The following is an 18847-nucleotide window of genomic DNA, read 5'->3' as shown; positions in this document are numbered from 1 at the left end:
AGAGAGAGAGAGAGAGAGAGAGAGGGAGAGAGAGAGAGAGAGAGAGAGAGAGAGAGAGAGAGAGAGAGAGAGAGAGAGAGATTGAGAGAGAAGCCAGAGAGTCCCATTTCTAGCAAGCCAGGCCTACCTGGCTATTGCCAGGTTAACTGTTGGGCTGAGCCTAGAAAGAATGCCAACCATGCTTTCATCACCAAAGTAGAGATTTATTTTTTAATTATTTTTATCATCTTTGCTTTCACTAAAAATGACTCATACAAATCCTTGAGGTCTGATGTTTTTCCCCTCAATGTACCATGATATATCCAGTTCTTTCTCAACCTACAACACTTCGAGTTTCAGTATGAATGTGCCGTAGCCTGGCCCAACAAAGAAAGTCAGCTAGACAATGATTGTGAGAGCTAATGGCCGTCTCCATAATGCATGAAAATTAAACATGTTCAGATTAAACATATTCAAGGACTGCTATGTAGTCAACGTTTTTGGATTTCAAATATGAATACAGTTCTGTGATACTTCCTTTTCTGTGTGAAGACTTCTAATGTCTTCTCATTTGTCTGTATTTGCTTCTGTTCCTTGTGGCTCAGAGATTGTGTGTGTGTGTGAGAAGGGTCTCTCAGTGGGTTCTGGACCTTGGCGATTAGGATAGCCTGGCTAATCCTGGCTAGGATTACACAAACGCACCACCAAATCAAGCTGTTCGATGTAGATCCCTGTGCTTTCTTTACTGATGGAGCCTTATCCCCAGCTCAGTTTCTAGATCTTAACAACAGAAAAACAAATCCTTGGCCAATGTTCTGAAGTGTTCCTTCTACATTTTCTTCTCGTCATTTAGTTTCTGGCCTTGCTTTTCTGCCTTTCACCCATTTCAAATCAGTTCCTGTAACTGACAAAAGCTAGACAGATACCTGTCTAGTTTCATTCAGTTTTAGGTTGATTTCCATTTCTCACCATTTTTCGAAGAGGTTGCCCATTTGCAATCTACATCTTTACCCCTTTTGTCAAAGTTCAGTTGGCCTTAGGTGAGGTGACCCCCAGGTGGCCTGCGTTCCACATGTTTGTATGTCTTTCTATTTTTATGCTGGTTTGATCACTCTACCTTCAGATTACATTTTGATTCAAGATAGTTTAATATCTTTACTTTTGTTCTTTTTTTTTTTTTTTTTGTCAAATTGAACGCTCTAGGAGTTCCAAATGGGTCTTATAATTTTTTTTTCTGTAGTTTTGTAGAGACTTCCTTGATATTTTGATAAGAATTGTGTTAAATCTGTAATTTGCTTTGGGTAGTAAAAACCTTTTTCTGCATTTTTATTAAGAATCCCATATATGCATATAATGCACTTTGATCAAATCTAACCCCTACTTCCCTCCAGTTTCTCCCCACACACAACACTTGAGCCCCTCAACTTCATGAATTCACACTCTGTCTTTTTAAAAACAACTCAGTGTGGATACTTTGACAACACTGACTCTTCTGATCCATAATCATGGGTTGACTTTGCTTTGTATTTTGCATTAATGTTTTGTAATTTTTACTATATCTTTGCTTGAATATGGCAGGCAGCCATTTAGGGGAGATGCATACATACTGTCTCCAACAGAAAGACGCCATAGAAAGCAACCAGATTATTTGTACACAAAACCAGGTTCCCCAAACCATTAAAACAATCAGAGGCACATTTCATAAAGATGGATGCACATTAGCTAAACTTTGTGGTCTTCACTTTTTGTAAGTATTGAAAGGGTCTGAAAATCGCTGAAAGAAGACCCTAGACTTAGTTTGCAAAAACAAAGAGTATTTATTCTGCAGAAACAACCAGCATACAGGGTCAACCATTCTTCGAAATGGCAACCCCAGACAAAGGCACACAGGCTTTCTTATAGGGAGCCAGGGGAACTATCTAGAAGAATTAGGTAATCTAAAATTTCATAGGTTGGTGCTAGAGGATCACAGAGAATCAGTGGTCTACATTCCTGTCATGAACATTCAACCATCTGATGAAATAGGGCTGCCCAGAGCAAATGTCCCATGTAGATGGCCCATTCTGAGATATTTCCCCAAATTTTGGTTATCCTCAAGCCATTCTTCAGGAGGGGGTTTTAAGATCTTGTTCTGAATTTTATGGTCTGTTCTTAGAGCTATCGTCTTATGACCTATTTTCTGGGACTTATAGTCTATTCCTGAAGCTGGTGCTTTACTGGCCTTTTTTTTTTTTTTTAATCAGGTCTGGTCCTTAAATGGAGACAAATGAGGTTTATGTTGCCCTTTCAGTAAGAGTTTACATATAGCTTATATAACATCTTGACAAGCCCAGTGTTATAACAAAAGGAAAATGACATAGTACCACTGTGTTAAGTATATAAGGCATTTAGTTAAGCATCACCTATTGGGATATCAAGCTTTTCAAAGAACAAGCCTCAATATTCCAAGGAAATATAACTGTTTGAACAAAACAAGAAAACTGAAGAAATGCTCAGATGAGGATAAAGAGGGAGATTCTCTGTCTTTTAATCAAAGGGTAGAGAGAGGTGAGGGCATGGCAAAAAGCAAGCTTGAAAAACTTCTTTCATTTTATTGAGATTATAATATAAAATTACATCATTTCCCCTTTCTCTTTCCACCTCCTAACCCTCCAATGTACTCTTTCTTTCTCTCTTTCAAACTCATGGAAATCCAACCTGCTCAGTCTGTATGCCACTGGTATGAATGTTTTCAGGGTTGGCCATTTAGTATTGGATAATCAATTGGTGTGTGTACTTCCCTGGGAAAGACTTTCTTACACTCTCACTTCTGTTTAGTTGCCTGTAGTTCTTTGTAGTGTTGGATTTTTAAAGGAACTTGACAGTCAAATTGTCAGTTACATAACACACTGTATAGGAACAGCTTACCTATAAATCTGAATATTTGACTTAATGATTCAATGTATATAGACTCTTTCTTTTGAATGATATATATTTATTATAACAGAGCAGAGTAAAAACCTATAAACACAGAAATAAAATTTTAAAGAAAGATGTCTTGTCAGGCATCAAGTGGTGTGCCTTAGTTAACAGCACTGATATGCAAAGTCAACAAACCCAAACCAGACTTGCCCACTGATTCATTTATCAGCATTATTGACTTGCAAATTAAACTTTCTTCACCTGGCGCTTTAACTTTTCCGGACTTCCTTTAGTATGTTAATTGAGATGTAAGATTATGCTATGCCAAATTAAAAACAAAACAAAAACCTCTCTTCAAGGACCTGCTCATTTAAGCATGGAATTCTTTTTTTCCCCCCATCTATTTTCCCAATGAAAACTCACATTCTAACTTTGATAATAGTGACTCTGTAGTTTCTACTCCAGCTTCTAAAGCCCGAATTGAAATAGTTCTCCTCTACCAATTACTCTTTCAATTTGTCTTGGCAGGAGCTTGTAGGTCTAGGACCTCCAGGCATCAAATATGCTTGCCCCCCCCCACACACACACCTTTTCATTCTTAATGATGCTCAATCTTCCAGTTTTCAAATTTCCATATCAACAATCAGGGGAATGAAGCCCTGGCAACATACGTAAACAGTGAAATACATTATTTACAACACTATGTATTATCGCTTAGCAACTATTTCAAAGCAAAAGCCCGTCAATATGTGTACATTCTAAATGGACCAAAGCAAAAGACGTATCTCTATATACAGGTCAACTATGAAACTAATCTTTTAATTTTAATATTTTAAGTTTGTCTAACAAAAGCAATTCAGACATTTTGAGCATATATATTTTAATATGTATAATATATATACATATACATATACATACATATACATCATATACATATACATATACATATACATATACATATACATATACATATACATATACATATACATATACATATACATATACCTATCTTTAGATTATCTCTTCTAAATTCTGGAACTAGATTTTTTTTTCAACCTAAGATTCCATAGTTAATATTTGAAAGCAAGCATCCTCAATTTTTTTTTGGGGGGGGGGGGGCTGTGTTATTTGTTTATTTGGTTTTGTTTTTCAAGACAGGGTTTCTCTGTGTATCTCCTCACTGTCCTGGAACTAGCTCTGTAAACCAGGCAGGCCTCAAACACAGAGATCTGCCTGCCTCTGCCTCCCCAGTGCACAATAAAGGTACATAGCAACACTGCCCACACCATCCTTAAATCTTTTCAAAGTGTAAACTTACAATGAACATTTTAATTAATTTTAGATAACCCTGCCAAAAGTAGAGTCTAGAGCCAGTTTCTTTTTCTTAAACTTTTTTGAGTCCTTGAATTTTAACTTTAGAAAATGTACATAAACAATAACTCTTATAGAGTCCAAAATCACCCAAAACCTGTTCGTTCATATGAACACTCACTTGTTTTAAGGTATATCAACCATGATTAACAACGGTCAAGTTTTTTGTTGTTGTTGTTTTGTTTTTAATTTTATTTAATCCTTTTTTGTTTTTTTTTACACTCCAGATTTTATCCCCGTCCTGGCCCAACTTCTAACTGTTCTACATCCCATACCTCCTCTCCACTCCCACCTCCTGACCCTCCCCATCTCCTCGAGAATGTTCCCACCTCCTCTACCTCCCACCTCATCAGTGCTCCCCACTCCCTGGGGTCTCCAAGTCTCTTGAGGATTAGGTGCATCTTCTCTGACTGAACCCAGACCCGGCAATCCTCTGTTGTATATGTGTTAGGGGCCTCATATCAGCTGGTGTATGCTGCCTGGTTGGTGGTCCAGTGTCTGAGAGATCTCCAGGGTCCAGGTTAATTGAGACTGTTGGTCCTCCTACAGGGTTCCACTCCTCCTTAGCTTCTTCCAGCTTTTCCCTAATACAACCACAGGGGTCAGCAGCTTCTATCCATTGGTTGGATGTAAATATCTGCATCTGACTCTTTCAGCTGCTTGTTGGGTCTTTCAGAGGGCAGTCACGATAGGCCCCTTTTTGTGAGCACTCCATAGCCTCAGTAATAGCCTCCCCTTAAGCTGGATCTTACTTTGGGCCTGTCACTGGACCTCCTTTTCCTCAATAGAGTGCAAAACTGAAGTGGTCCTGATGTAGAAGAAACTGGAAGTACTGAAACCCATGCTCTTAAGGCTTAGAAGTAATTAACGCACATAAAACAGAATTTAGCTAATAGAACACTGTCGTCAAAGCACCCTAAAGATACGTAGTGTACTAACCAGGGCTGTTAGAAATAGGTAGAAATTTAGGATGCTAGAATGTTAATGTTTGTTCCCCATGGTTGGCCTCCTATTAGGCTCAATTCCCATAACAAAAGGAGACAGCCTTGACTTTCAATTAGTCATTAGGCCTACCCCCACATCAAAGAATGTGCCTCTAGGGAGCAGCTCAGGATCACCACAACCAGTAAGTCCTGGTCTGCCATTAAATTCCCTATGCTAGACAAGCAAGATGAATCTGGGAAACTATTCAAAAAGAACAGGCACTGGTGTACTTAAGAAATAATCCTGGCGATATCTTTGCTGTGTAAATCTCCCATCTTCCCATGTGGCCAGATTTACTCTCTTGTCTCTTTTTAAATTGTTCAAAGTATAGCCTGGGGCCAGGACCTAAAAGAGGTTTAAGGATGATAGCATATGTGAAATGAACAAACCTAAGGTGTAAATATGTTAGTAAAAATCTTCTATTCCCAGCAGGCCCCTCTGGGAGCAGTAACCAGAGCTGAACACATGCCGTATTAAAGAGCGTTTTCCTTTATTAATCTCAAGGTGGCTAGAATGATTTCTCACTTGGAAGGCATATAAATTCTAGAATAGTAGTAGTTTTCTCTCCAGGAGCTCCAGGGTCAGACAGAGATTGGGTGTTGCCCCATGACTCTCCTAGAAATCATCTCAAGCATATAAAAGACTAGTCAGCTGTAGTTCTCCCTAGGGAATACCAAACTAGTAAACACTTGATATTTTCATGGTTACCTAAATCATGACAGATCTCAACACCCTGATTTCTCTATTCCAAATGGTTCATCAGAGCCTCAGTGGCTCAAAAAAGCCCCAGACCTGTCACATGGCAGATGTCCCAAATAGTTCAAAAGAACCCCAAATTCTCTCAGAAGAGCTTCCAAATTGACAAGGTCTATCCTATAAATGTCATTATTATTAGATTCTGGACCTAAAACTTTAAGACACCTATCACTCTAGAAAGTCAAGCTTTGTTCCCTCCTGGAGCTTCTTATAACACGGGACACAGCAGGGAAAAGGAAAAACCTAAGACAAAGGAAACCTAAACACGGCTCCCTGAAGCCTCTGGCCATAGTCCATGACTTCAGGTTATGGTCAGGTGTCAGATACATTAGAGCTCTCTCACCGTGGATGCTGTGTTTCTCTGTTTTACAATAATAACAGATACTGTTCAACAGAGAAACACAGAAAGACAAAGCCAGTCACCAAATGAAGGAAAAGCAGTCCAATGACCAGCCCAACTTGGGATCCATCCCATGAGGGGGCACCAAGGCCTGACACTATTACTCATTCTATGATGTGTTTACAGATGGGAGCCTGGCATGGCTGCCCTCTGACAGGCCCTATCAACAGCTGACTGAGACAAATGCAGATACTTACACCCAACCATTGAACTGAAGTCGTTGAGGACTCCTATGGTTGAATTAGGGGAAGAATTGAACAAGCTTAAAGGGAGAGCGACCCCATAGGAAGACCAACAGTCTCAACTAACCCAGATCCCAGGGAGCTTCCAGAGACTGAGCCACCAACCAGGAGCATACAGGGGCCAGTCAGTGGCCCCTGCCTGGTTTGGCTTCAGTGGGAGAAGATGCACTTAATCCTTGAGAGACTTAAGGCCCCATGAAAGGGGACGGCTGGTGTGGGGGAGTACCCTCTTGGAGGCAAGGGGGAGGAGGAATGTGATGAGGAACTGTGGGAGGAGGAACTAAGAGGGAGGGGCAATGACTGGAAAGTAAATAAAATAATGAAAATAAACCTTACTAAATATTAAAAAAAATATTCCTCACCAGTAGAGGGTTTGTTTTGTTTTTTTTTCATCTGTTCTTGTCATCACTGTAAATAAAGGATCATATTCTGCCCTGGCCTTCCAAGATTCTTCTGAGAAGTGTGCTGTCTGGTGTTGGGGCTAGTGTATTTTCTCCTGCTCAGCTGAGGATCTTCTCTCAACTGTTAACATTTCAGATCTTAATTATGAGGTTACTTGGCCTAGTCTTGGTTGAGATAAATCTGGCTTGTGACCTTTGCTCTTCCTCTATATAAATATCCATAGCCTTCTCTGGGCTTGAGAAATTTTAGATGTACCCTTTCAAACAGTCCCACCACTGTAGCAGCATGGACCACTTGGATCAATATCACCTGCATAATTAAAGTTATTCCAAAGTTTGTCTTAAGTTTTCTTCTTTCATCTTCACTGTTTTTTTCTCTTCCCCTGCCCTTGTATTTTCAAACAGGTGGCACCTGTTTCTGCTGTTGGCTGTTCTGTTATGGATGCCTTCCATCTCATTTTTCCATCATGCTGGAAATACATTTTTAGCTGCAGTGATTCAGACTGGTTAGTTTGTTCACCCTGCTTCATAAAATACTGAATTATTTTTTCTGAGTTGTCTTGAACCTCATTGGGCTTCCTAAAAACACCGATTTAGACTTCTTGATAGTTGCTATGTGATCAATCTCCCTGGTGTCTTATCTTAGGTGAGGCCAAATGTCCTGAGAGTTTTAGACAGCTATTGAAGAGAAAAATGATGTCTTTGAGTAAAAGGAATTGATATGTAAATGCTCTAGTCTTCATAATCTGTTTACCCATCTGTGATGGTTTGTATATGCTTGGCCCAGACAGTGATGGCACTATTAGGTGGTGTGGCCATGTTGGAGTAGGTGTGACGCTGTGGGCATGGGCTTAAGACCCTCATCCTAGCTGCTTAGAAGTCAGTCTTCCACTAGCAGCTTTCAGATGAAGATGTAGAACTCTCAGTTCTGCCTGCATCATGCCTGCCTGGATGCTGCTGCCCTGCTCTCATCTTGATAATAATGGACTGAACCTCTGAACCTGTAAGCCAGTCCCAATTAAATGTTGCCCTTTATAAGAGTTGCCTTGCTCATGGTGTCTGTTCACAGCAGTAAAACCCTAACAAAGACACTATTCTTCCAGAAGTTCTAAACCTTTATCTAAACCTTCTAAACCTGTATCTGACCTTTGGTCACTGCTGCTGTTTGAGCACTAGATGACACTCTAGGCTCAGGTTTACCGTCAGTTCCTGATTGGTGTATGTATAGTTGCAATTTCACCTCTGAAATTATGAAGTCCATTTTTGTCCTCAGTTCTGCAGCTGATGTGCTATTCGGAATGGTCTGAGAAAAAGTACTGGGCAAAGATAATGCAGCTCAATAAGATACTGATTCTGTAGTGGGCCTGGGTATTTCATGCACAGCCAACACCCTGTGGTTAAGGTGCTAAGAGTCTCTGCCCAACACTTTGTCTTACTGTGGAAGGTCTAGCCCTGAACTCCAAAGCAACAACTTGGCACCTATTTTCTTCTTCTCTTGGGGTACAGTGATTTTCTTAATATCATAATGCCTGGGGTTGGGAGCACGATGGGCAAACAGTTATGTGACTAACAATACAATTTTTTGTTGCTTCCTGTACTCACAACCTACTGAATGCAATGCAGAAATGAGACAAGACTAAGACACTTGATACCATGGGTTACCAGCTGTAAAATGAACTAGCAGCCCTGAGACCTCTTATGAGTGATACTGACTATAATACAACTATTCAACTGGGGCCATTGTAGTTGGCACTGGGGTAAGGTGTGGGGGGGTGGGAAGGCTACACTCTTGTGTACTGACCTGGGTACAAAACTAATAGGATTTTCTCAGTATTGGCTTTCACTAACACAACAGTTAAAAGACAAAGATTTATGTTTCCTTCCCTGTTCTGGCCAGAGGAAGAAGTTATGGAAGAAGTCCCTTGATTGCCATACTATCACAGGCTTGATCTATATGCTCGTAACTAGTGACAGAGGTCACAGGCTTCACCTGCACTGAGATTTCCCCATGGTAAACCTGATACCAGTCTAAAACCTGGATTTAACTCTGCTCCTTCCCTAAGTTAAGGAGCATTTTTTCCTATGCTGTGTTTCTTTGAGTTGGAGGAAGGATGACATAGAAAATCCTTTTCCTCCCATTTCTTCCTCACTGTATTTCCTAATGTTATATCAGAACCAAGTACTATGACAATTCTTCTCTGTTCCAAAGCCCACCTGACGAGTGGTTGGCATGTGCCCAGTCATTCAAAACGCTTTCCGGAAGGTTTTTATACTATTGCCACCTTGCTCCACCCATTCTTCATTTTAACACTCTTCCTGAACGTTCTCTATCACCTACCACCTCATTTTAACAAATTAAAAAACTTTGTCCTACCTCCCAGATCTAGACCAGTAGCTGTAATTCAGTATAGACTTTCACTAATTCATTAAATTCACTATATTTCAAACAGAATTTTCTATCTCTTCTGTCTTCTCAAATACAAAGCTGTCTACCTTCAGACTTACACAGCAATTCTCATAGCGTGATCTTCTCATTTGAGACACATCAAAAACACACAAAAATTATTGGATTTAAATGCTGTGTTCTATGATTTAGGTGTGGTTTTCCTTCCAAGGGTTTGTGCATCAGTCTCTTGTGTAGCAGTCTCCATCAGTCTGCCAGTACAAAGAGAGATGGAACCTTTAAGATGTGAAGTATGGGAAGGGAAGGGAGCCCTGAGTATGTGCTGTTGACATGCTTATTACCATGTCAAGGAACCCCTGATGCTTCTACCCATGGAAGTGGCAAAGCCTTTTTAGGTGAGGCTCCGAGGGATAGCAAAGCCTTCCTTTGGAGGGATCCAAGTATGGATGCTGACAGTATGTGCAGAAAATGTCCACTGCAGCTCCCTCTCCCCCCAAATATTTACCATCTGGAGACTGTTACAGAGACTATAGAGACTGTTCCTACAGAGATTAGCTAAGCCTATCTCTGCAAGTTGTTTTTCCTCCTTTCTCTAGATATCTCAAACCATGGTTGTTCTAACATGTGTGCAAACCACAGCTCTGTGTGTGTGACTTGCCACTGAATGATATATTCAGCTAAGCAGTTTCTGAGGCAAGGAAGATCTCTGGACAAGACCCACAGTGCCTACCTGCCACAACTCAGGATCTTGTCATGTTTTTCTAAGGCTCTCATGGCTGTGTTTCATCATCCTTGAAGCCAGTCTGTCTTTTTTTAGCTTCTCATCTCCTACTTCACTCCTGCACTCCCCCTCGAATCCCAGATGAAGCTTTCTAAGGATTCTGTCCATTTTCAAGCCACTATTCCTCCATGGGACTGTCACAGGCTGTGTTCTCGTTCTTGATACCTTTGTAGGACTGTGATTCATGCAAGTAGACCTGATTCTACTGATAACTTTGATTATGCCAACCATTGTACTTTGACACTATGCTAAAGTTAAAGGATAGTAAGAATCTATTCTTGCCTCCAACAATGACCAACAAACCACACATCAAACTCTGAGAACAAGTCTCTAGATAATATATTGATCTTCAGGGCAAAGGTTCTGTATACACTATAAGGTTTCTGAGGGCAGAGGATGAAGCTTGTATATGCTTCAATATTGGCTTCCTTTGTTTGTTCGTTTGTGGTTTTGTTTTTGCTTTTGTTTGTTTGCTTTTTTGCTTTGTTTTTGTTTTTGTTTTCTGTTTTTTGAGACAGAGTTTCCTCTGTGTAACCCTGGCTATCCTGGAACCTGCTCTGTAGACCAGGCTGGCCTTGAACTCACAGAGATCCACCTGCTTCTGCCTCCTGAGTGCTAGGATCAAAAGCATGAGCCACCACTGCCCAGCCTTGTATTACCTTCTTTTTTTTAAATTTATTTTTCTCAAATCATAATTCATTCACACAGGGGTTATAAACTCAGAAAGGGAGGATGTGGGGAAGGGGATGACACTGGAGTGTGGGAGTTCAGTGGGAATACAGATATCTTCAGAACCGGGTATCGGCTGGGTGAAGGTTCAGGGGACAAGTCACTGTGACTCTGCCTATGACTCGCTTGTCCTTATCTAAGTTGGTATTGTCTGCCAAGGCTACCTATTTACAAGGTCTATGACTACTCAGGCTTATAAATTTCCACAAAAGCTGCCTGTTGACATTAGCTTATAGCCATCTGTTTCAATGTTTTTCCACTGAGACCCAAGACTTAGTGTTAGTATACGTGTATGACAGGCCTATTGCTGATTTTAGGCCTATGGCTGATTTTAGGCCTTCAGTGTGTAAGCAGGGCTGCCCCTGACATCTCCTCCCTTCTCTAAGTATAGAAGGGCTGTGGCAATTCTAAACTTGTGAAGGCGGGATTAGAGGCCTGACCTCCAGTATTTGAAGGGGACCTTGTAATGGCTCCGGTCCTCCTACCGTTGTCCAGTGAGGCATGAGGGCCATACCCATCCCGATGTCTTTTTCCTGGAGAGGGGATACTTTTGACATCAACCCCTATGCAGTCAGGCTTGTCCCTCAGGGAACCCAGAGAGATATTTTTATCTTTTATTTATATTCCCTTGCAGTGCTTAGCCTCGTAGCCTAAGCAAGAATTCAGATCGCCTGTCAGAGGGGGTTCTGGGTGGCCCCTCTCTGCTTGGTCAAGGGGCAGAAGTCCCCCCTTTTAAGTTGGGTGGAGATGAGTTTTGGGAACACCCTGTATAAAGTAACAACCTCATCTTGAGTTTCGTGGTCCTCCATAGCTAACTTATGATAATGTATCTGAGTAGGTTTTGCTACCAAATTATTTATCTGTTGTATCACAGAGTTAGTCCACCTATTTGAGGGCCAGGGACCAGCAGAAAAAAAGCAAAAAGAACCCAAATAATGGTCCCAAGATGGGAGGAAATAGGGTTGACAACCTTGGAGAGGCTGAAAACAAATTCTTGTACCAGCATCCATCTGTCTCTTTCTCTCTCTGATTTTTCTTAGGGCCTTCACTGATCTATTTCATGCTCTCTTTAACCCTCCTTGTCTTGTCTATGTAAAGGCAACTTTGTTCTTTAAGGGCTGTACACAGTCAAGAGCTGTACACAGCCTTTTCTATTGTAATAGAGTAAACCAAGTCCAATAAGGATCTTTGTGGTTTTAGGATGTCTCTTCAGACAGTGAAACGAGGGAATTCTTCAGATTAGTGATGTCAATCTCTAGCTGTTTGATATTCTTGTCAGTGGCCCTTCAAAGGTCTGAGTAGTATAAGTTCGGAGGCCAGCATCTGAATTAGAACTTCTAACAGGAGACATCACAGGTGATTCATTTTTACCTGGGATGCTGCCTGAGTTAAAGCTGCTGGGAGTCCCTCTTTCTCTCAGTTTTCTGGGGTTGTATTACCTTCTAAAACATACTTCGGTATACAGAACTGACGTAGGATAAGCATTTGATCAATGAATAATTGTTCCCACTTATAAATTCCAAGTGCTCTCAGTTGTACTATTAAAGTGTAACAGGACAGACCATGTAAACAAAAATATTTTTAAATTATACCCCAGGAGAGTAGTGCATAGGGTAAGACCTCCAGTGTCAAAGCTAAGTCTGAGATCAGTGGAGCACCCCAGCCTTCAAGGCAGCTCTGACTGCTCAAAGACCTTATCTTTACACATCTTAGAGATCCTGAAGTTCAACTGGGCATTGGAATCTTTGAGAATTGCTCCTGTGGCCTGCTGGTAAACACACCCACACCCACACCCAGAAGCCACACTCCCCAGTAGGTTCACAACAGGTCAGACAAACTTAGACATCCTTTCCAATGGGGGAAAAATTGTTATCTAAAATAGCCACCCATTTGCCCTAGGTTTGACTCCTTATACTAAGAAAGAAAGGAAGAAAGAGAGAGAGAGAGAGAGAGAGAGGGAGGGAGGGAGGGAGGGAGGGAGGGGGGGAGGGAGAAAGGAAGAAAGGAAGGAAGGAAGGAAGGAAGGAAGGAAGGAAGGAAGGAAGGAAAGAAGAATAGGTTCTCAGATGTTTTAAGGTTAAATTTTACTAAATCTTTATTGGGGTCACCAAAAAAAAAATCTTTAATGTCGCCAATTATCTTTGACTTCTGAGTTTTCTCATTGTCCTGCATAGTCTAAATTTAGCCTACTCAGTTGATTATAGCTGTTTTAGTTTAACGACCCAGAATAGAAGTTCAAGTACTACCTGATTAGCATGAAGAAGAGATGTATAATATAACCCCATTCTGTAGTCTCAACCTATCTTTAGTATTGCAGCCTATTCTTGTATAGAATTTTTATTCTAGTCATAAACCACTGCTTGTTTGTGTTGTGTTATGACCACCTACATTTTTTTATATAAGACAACACTGCCAAGTTCTCTCTCCCTATATGGAGACACTGTATTATAAATCTTTGAAGCCAAGGACAAAGTGTTTCCATTTTTAACTATCAAGTTTAGTCTTGATACACTCAAGCCTGAAGTCCAACAAGTGTCTCTAATGTCTAACTCTATAAACTAAATAACTTCAATGCTATCCCAAGTTTAAAAATCACCCATTTAATATTTAAAATATATAATTTACTGAGTATTCCTTAGGAGCTAGGCACAGGCTAAAACCTGGAACTCAACAGAGTCAACGCCTCTGCTAGCAGAGTTCACATGGTAGTGGAAGGAATGGAAAATGGGCTGGAATCAGAAGTGCTTCTCATTCACCTTCCCAGGTACCCTGAGCACACCTGCAGTCTGTTAGATCTTAGATAAGAGCTAAGTAGAGCTTTCTCCAGCACTTGAAAAACACCTAGTATCTGTTCTCCCCACCAGTTAAAACCCATTTGTCACAAGAGCATACACCTGACATAAATCTTCTGTTGCAATTCTTTGGTTTTAGTCCAAGTAACCACTCAGGTTCTCTGGTTTGGACTTTCCTAATCCCCCTGGGAAGATAAGAAGTCTGACCCACTTTGCCGGTCTGAGGCAGAAACACATTCGCATCTACTTTATTTTCCTACCTTATCCCTCACATTCCAACAGAATGTTTAGGACTTGCTGCGCAAGGCTGCCTTTCCTAAAGTCCAAGCTTGAGATCCTTCCCCTAAGACTATCAGTTCCTTCTGGTTACCTAACTGCTTGTAGTCACTTGGGAGTTTTCTATTAACTATAAAACAAAAATGTTCTAAAGGTAAGTTTTTATATGAAGAATAGGACTTTTTTTTTTAAAGTATACCATTTCCCCTGGCAGAGGAGATGACCACTTCAGAGGAGAAAAAAAAAATACAAAGGCAGTAAGCATTCTTAGAGTTGTATTTCAAGAGCGCTGATGTATATGCATGAGAAAGATGGAGAAGGTGGGAAGGAGGCTCCAATTGACCCTCCCACCACCAGAAGCAAAGCTGCCTTCTTTCTTCTTCTTAATGTTTTATTTCTTTTTGTTTTGTTTTAACTTCATTTTCCAGAAATAAAGCTAAACCAAAGAAAAAAGACACTTCACTGAACTGGGGCATGGGGCAGGGGTATAATATAGAAGCTGGATTAGAAAGACTGAGCTGGCCGAAACCAAGATATTTTGAACCTATAGTTGTACAAACTCGTTCTGACACATCACATCTGGCATTGACAACTGACCCCTGAGCCAGAGAGCTACAGGAAGCCTGCTGGGGAATTTTAGTGATACACCAACCACTCAACTGCCTTTGGCAAAGTACCCTCCCACACCCCTCTCCTTTGCCCCCATGCCTTTGGCAAAGTACCCTCCCACACCCCTCTCCTTTGCCCCCATTTTGCCAGCCTGGTCCTGCAGGTACTCATGAGTTGGCACTTCATGAGACCATTCCTCCCACAACTGGCATCCTTTCACCAGTGGGTGAAAGCCCAAGGATACCTTCTCTGACCACTGAATAATTCAGGGTATCATACTTTATTTTGTCTGTCATCAAACTCTGAATGAATGGATGAATGAATGAATGAATGAATGAATGAAATAATAATAATAACAACAATAAGGTTACTTATAGAATAGATAGGATAGTGCTAATTGGATATATATCTCAGTATAAAATTAGGCTTCAATTTGATCCATCTTGGTTTTCTATCATCTAGTCAAAGGTAAAAATTATAGGACATCACATTACTCAGTGAGACACAGTAGGACTCCTATGTCAGATAAGCAAATGACTAAAATCAATGTCCTGTGTGTGTGTGTGTGTGTGTGTGCGTGTGTGTACTAACTATGTATAATGCATGCATTAGGACTCTATCACCACCACAAATGCCTGAAATAAATAAACTTATAAGAAAAAAAGTTTTAGTGTGGCTCACGAGTATGGTGGGTTCAGTACAAAGTTGATTGGCTCCATTACTTTGAAGCAGGCTGTGTGGCAGGGAATGAGCACATGATAAAACTCTTCACTTTGTGGTCCAGAAGGGAAGGATAGGAAGAAGAATGGGCTGGGATCTCACTATCCCTTTCAAGAGGATGACCTTATTAATCTAAAGACCTCTCAATAGGCCCTAATGAAAGGGCAACATAAACTCCATTTGTCTTCAGTTAAGGACCGGACCTCATTTTAAGAAAGGCCGTAAGGCACCAGCTTCAGGAATAGACCATAAGTCCCAGAAACTAAGCTATAAGACACCAGCTCTAGGAATAGACCATAAAATCCAGAACAAGATCATAAACCTCCCTCCCAAAAAACAGCCTGGGGATAACCACAAAAATGGAGAAACATCTTATCTCAGATGAGACATTTTCACTGGACAGCTCTATTTCATCACATGATTGAACGTTCATGACATAGGAATGCAGACTACTGACCACCTGTAACCCCCTAGGACCTACCAATAAAATTTTAGATTACTTAATCCTTCTAGTTAGTTCCCCCCGGTTCCCTATAAGAAGGCCTGTATGCCTTTGTCTGGTGTTGCCATTTCAAAGAATGATTGGCTCCCATATGCTAGTTGTTTGTGCATAATAAATGTTCTTTGGTTTTGCATACTATCTGAGTCTGGGACCTTCCTTCAGTGATTTTCAGACCCTTATACTACCACTTAAAGGGCCACAAGCTGAAGGCCGAGGATTTGGTCCTATTGTGAATACTTCCCAAAACCAAGCAGTGCTCAATGGAAACAAAGAACCACTATGTCAGAGGAAATAAACTTTGACCATCAATTTCTTCACATTCTGGCAGAAAATGTGAACACATATGGTACATATAGGAATATTAATACTGGTAGTAGTGACAGTAGTGAACATACATACGGAATATATTCTATGTATATAATGTGAGTTATTTTACTTCATATGTGCAACAATTCTAGAAGAGATTACTGGCATTTTTCATATAGTAAGGAATTTCTAGTTTAACTACTTCTTTATGAGACTATGACCTTATCTTGGGCTTTCTGTTCATGGGACTAGAAAGAAGGGACTTTAGAGCCAGAAATTTTGATAAAAAGGGTAACAAGGCCCTTTCTTCCACATACCTCACACCCCCGTGTGATTACCATCACTTTCCTGCCTCATATATTGTATCAGCAAATTCAATCAAATGATTTCATATAGCTTTCAGCAATGGGGTGAAGAGGCATTCATTAAACATCCTGTTATCTTCATTTATCAACAACACCCACGATATTTCATTTGCAGAGCTTTCCATTGGAACATGACTTCTTTGTTTTAAACTTTCCTACAAAGAGATACTCCCTCGAATGCATTGTTAAAACAACCTTCCTAGATGAAGGGGCAAATTTATATTAAAACAAAGGCCATACTGTTTGATAAGAAAAGCCACAGCAGAGTAGAGTATGAGACACTGGTCTCCAAGTATCAAGGACAGGATAACTCTAAGCATGTTTCCACAAGTCAAAAACAGCCCTTTTCCTGTCAAGCCCTTTTCCTGAATTAGCAGCTCTCATGAGAAGCTGGCCTGCAACCTTTAGTTATTGTTTGTACTTCTGCATATGAATTTACATTAAATGATATACTGTCAATGTACTGAATTGATTATTTACTACCTAACAAGAAAGTGCTCTTGGGATGAATAAGACAGTTAAAGAACATTCCCATGAGCTAGATACTTTGGAGGGGGAAAATGAGTAGAAAGAATCCAGGAGAGGGGAAAACCTTTTCAAGAAGTGTTATTGTCTTGAGTCACATTTCCCCCAGAACTTGGTTTCTGTCTTTTGTATCCTTATAAGGGACTAATACTGAAAGCTTTTGTGTTATAGTAAAGTTGAAGAAGTTGTCTAAAGCATGGGAAACTGGAGGGTTGGACAAGAAGGTTGCCTGTTCTTGCTTTACCCCTTTACCTTAGCAACGAGAAACATGTACCTGTAAGTTAAAATGCTAGCCAGAATTTTAATAACTGAAGATTCTTTTAAGCCTTTGGCGATCACCAACACTTCAAAGATAGGAACTTTATTCATCTTCTTCCCAGGTGCTACTACTGGAGAAAAGAGAGATTTTTAGATTTTATTTACTTGCATCAAAATTAACACATCTAACTGGTGACTCAGTCCAATAAGTGACAGTCTGTAAAGCTGTCCCAAATAGTAAAAGACTTAGAATTATCAGGTCCTTTCCAAGAATCATAAGCAGGATGTTAGTAATTAATACCCTCAGACAGTACAGAATTCTTTCTGTAAACACACGGAAACTATTATTCAAAAGATCTGAAAGTGGAAGAAAATATAGCCAGCAGCCAAATAGTGATATCTCAGTCAAAAGTGGACTGTGTGTATGATGTCTGTCTTATAAAACTATAACAGAGCTGAAAAAATGTTTTATACTTACTTACAGCATAAGTTTCCAGTATCACAGCCCAATCCAGTATTCTCATATCTAACAGAATGCTGTCTAAATAAGTCTCCATGTTGCCAGTTATAAAACACATAGCACATACAACTATGTACAATACATAATACATTTGACAAAGATAAATGACATATTGTTTTACGTGTTTGCTGTATATTTTAATGTCATTTCAGAGCACACTTTACTTATTAAAGTTTATAGTTAAGCAGTTGCTTGCTATGCCTGCTGCAGCTTCATAAATCTCATGTTTACATTAATTGATTATGTCATTTCCCCCTTGCTTAGATTTACTCTCATATTGTTTAGCATAGCCCTAGGAGCTAGACGCTAATGAATGCCTACATTAATGTACCCTACATCCGTAGTAGAATATACCAAACATAAGGACATTACATGACACTTGCACAATCATAAAATTTTATAATGATGCATTTCTCAGAATGTATCCCATCAGTGAACAATATACAATATAATTCAAGCAGCCTTGCAGGTGGTAAGAGAAGGTTAACATTTACAGACTTTGCTGCCAAACCTGAGCTATTATTCATGAGTGATGTGAACACAGGATGCCAACAGACAGACGCAACTTTTGTTACTACATTTTTCAGAACTGGTTCAAACATAAACTAACAAGTACAAATCTGGAAAACTTGCATGTTCCATGTACAGGGAGATCCAGTGTCTTGGATTGAATTTACTTCATACTTCATTTTAAATAATTCATTTTCATAATTTACCAACAAGACAGATAATGTGGAAAAAGGCAGTCCTGATAATAAATAAGGGACCAATTTCCCTTCAGGGACTCCAAATTTGATGAAGATGCTGAAACACAAAAGCATATATTTGACATGTCATGCTTTTTTCTCAGCCTTGAGTTCTTTTGGTAGACTTTGCACTCTCAAAATCACTCACTGCCATGTTCTAAACAGCAACACCTTTCAATTGTCTCACAGCCATGCTTCTCACTGAAGGCAGGCAGGGCAATGTTCCCTTCTTGCTCAATCCTCAGACTGTAAACAATGCAGTCCTCCATACTCTGCCATT

General features: G+C 40.1%; 1 pseudogene; it reads right to left on the bottom strand.

Moving 5' to 3' along the window:
- Positions 1 to 17858, bottom strand: part of LOC114614672 — a 158322-nt pseudogene extending 140464 nt beyond the window's left edge.
- Between the last annotated feature and the right edge of the window lie 989 nt (positions 17859 to 18847).

The sequence above is a fragment of the Grammomys surdaster genome, unplaced genomic scaffold (genome assembly GCF_004785775.1).
Source record: "Grammomys surdaster isolate TR1022 unplaced genomic scaffold, NIH_TR_1.0 126398, whole genome shotgun sequence".
NCBI classification, from domain to species: domain Eukaryota; kingdom Metazoa; phylum Chordata; class Mammalia; order Rodentia; family Muridae; genus Grammomys; species Grammomys surdaster.
Note: the sequence above shows the minus strand (reverse complement) of the source record. Positions and strands in the feature narration are given on the sequence as shown.